This window comes from Arachis ipaensis, chromosome B03 (genome assembly GCF_000816755.2).
Source record: "Arachis ipaensis cultivar K30076 chromosome B03, Araip1.1, whole genome shotgun sequence".
Taxonomy (NCBI): domain Eukaryota; kingdom Viridiplantae; phylum Streptophyta; class Magnoliopsida; order Fabales; family Fabaceae; genus Arachis; species Arachis ipaensis.
In genome coordinates this window covers 134,962,053-134,964,945 of record NC_029787.2, presented here as the reverse complement: position 1 = coordinate 134,964,945, position 2,893 = coordinate 134,962,053, and positions in this window count along the sequence as shown.

Below are 2,893 nucleotides of genomic sequence, written 5' to 3'. Positions count from 1 at the left end.
AAAGAAATAGTTCAGATTTAACGAATTAACAAGGTATGCAGCACTTCATACTTAGCAAAGAGCGTTTAAAAATGAACCTATAATTTATACTCATATTTTTTAAAAATTTGCACATATAAATTAATAAAGTAACAATTTAGTATTTGCATTAGCTAAACATTGCCAAAAACCCTAAAAATTGATGGGGTGTATTAATAAGAGTTTCTCATTCTGTTATTATTGTGTATATTTAGCTAATTGTCATATGAAGTAATCTTCATTTCTGTTGATTATAATGCAGAGATGGAGTTAAAGAGAGGTTAGTTTTATACATTATAGAAATTCTCAATATTATTACAATTGAGCATCTCTTAATATGGGTTCCATTTTAGTTTTATACATTTTTGCTATTTTTTTCCTCGCTCTCTTTTACTTAGTGTAATTTTATTCTTTATCAATTTTTGTTTTGAAATTCTATTTTTGCTTTTTACTCAAGTGTTTTAACAAATATACTTTTTTTATAGCTAGTAAAAAATGAGCTGCAGTAAATAAAAGCAACTCAATTATAGAACACATCTTGTAAAGAATGAATCATATGGGAACTAAAAAATTTAGATATAAAAATGAGATACGTGATATATTTTAACATTGTAATTTTTAGTATTTTTATAAATTATAAAAGATACACAAATAGGACCCTCCGATTTGTGTTAAAAAAATAAAAAATTTTGAGGTACACAAATTGGAGGGTCTGTTTAACACAATTATGGGAACTAAAAAATTTAGATATAAAAATGAGATACGTGATATATTTTAACATTGTAATTTTTAGTATTTTATAAAATTATAAAAGATACACAAATAGGACCCTCCGATTTGTGTTAAAAAAATAAAAAATTTTGAGGTACACAAATTGGAGGGTCTAATTTCTGTTTAACACAAATGAGATGATGTCTCCGTCCGATTTATATACCTCTATAAATCAGATAGTCCGATTTTTATACTCTAATTAAACGATTCCAACAATTTTTAAAAAAATACCATTACCACTCCAATATCAAAAACAAAAAATTGGTAATTTGTTCTCCTATATAAAGATTTAAAGTTGGGTCCTATGAAAATCTTTTCAAGTTTAGCTGCTCATAATTTTACAGTAAATAAGTCAAAAAAAAAAATATTAGAAAAAGAACACAAATGAGGATTATTACGTACTGTTGAGATTGATGATATGAAAGTGTTAGTCGAAAAATATTTTCGACTAGAATAAGCCAATTCGAGATATTGAAGGGATATTAGGGTGAGAACAAAGGTCAGAATAATGCACGTACATGTATTTATTAGAAGTTATTTTACATAGACTCGGCTTAGCCATTTTTGGGAATCGAATAGGAGGTTGAAAGGGAAATCGGACGGTTACACTAAAAGGAGAAGTTGAAGACTTTCACCATGTGAGGAAATTATGGGTAAAATTTATTAGCAAACGAGCGGGAACGGTTATCTGGAAGTGTGCATACAAGACAACATCATGAAATTAATGATCGGTTATAGGAATAGATTATAAATATTAGAAAGTTTTGGGAAATAAGGGTTGGAATTTACTTCAGAAATTACTGACGCACACTCACATCCCAGTGACTTTCTGAGTCTGCTTCGAGTCAATTTTCTATAGAATTCCTTCCACTCGTCTTTAATTTTTCATTTACATTTTCTGTAAAACTTTACTTTTCCTGCAAATCTATCTTTTCAGCACCATTTATTTTCCTTGTCAGATTTATATTCCAACACCTTTAATTCAATCGAAGGCACTTTATTGCTTGGTTTCAATTCAATGTAAAACATTTCGATTTCAATCAATTTATTTTTCGAATCTCTTCTTTTTCACTTTTTTTTTATATTTTTTTGGCATTTTTTTAATTTATTTCTTGTTTTGATACTCATCTAATCCAAGAACCTTTTGATGTACTTATAGAACTGATACTTATAAAAGAGAAGTAGATTTTGCTCCTAGACTATTAGAATCAAACCACCATCGATTTGCTAAAAATTAACAAAACAGAAAAAAAAAAAAAACTAAAATACAAAACCCAACCAACCTAGACTGACCCCATCCGCTCATCCCGATGAACTTTTCCCCATCACATATGAGAATGCTTAGGTGCTCGAAATGCAAATTATAATGTTTGTACTAATTTACTAATTGTATGGTAAATTATTAATTGATATTTATAATAAAAATATTTTAATGTATAATATACAAATTAATTAAAAAGAATGAACTTTTTATTTATTCTGAAAACACTTCAGAATGACTCTTTAATCATTAGTCACAAACTGCCACACCCTTCCTTCTTTTTAATTTAATTCTTATTTTTTAGACTATATTATAAAGTTCATACTTTTTAAAAATATAGACAAAAAAAAATGTATAGGTTCACTTAGTTTTAATATAGTATATTAATATAGTATTATTTGTTAGATCACCCACTCAACCTAATTTTATTCACTTGGGAACAATATCTAAAAAAAATAAAAAATTCATAAATAACACTTAATTGAGAGCATGATAAGTATCTTCAAAGTTAAAAGTAATCACTCCAATTCATGGACTTATCAAGTGATCATGAAAAAAAATTAACTACTAATGTCAATCATGACGAAATAGGTATACTTTTGTAACCAAAAGAAAAAAAAGAAACCATGACTATAAGTTTTAGATAAACAAAATAAATAAGTACATTTAACATGATTCTTTAATTAACGCAATTAGATAAAGGATATGAAGGAAAGAAAAATGTTTAATGCAATTTATATATGCTATAAACAATAAAATATTCTTAACATTTTCAAGAAGACGGTAAAAAAGAAAAAAGAAAGTTAAATTAAAATAAAGCAAATAATTTTTTTTTAAAAAGTG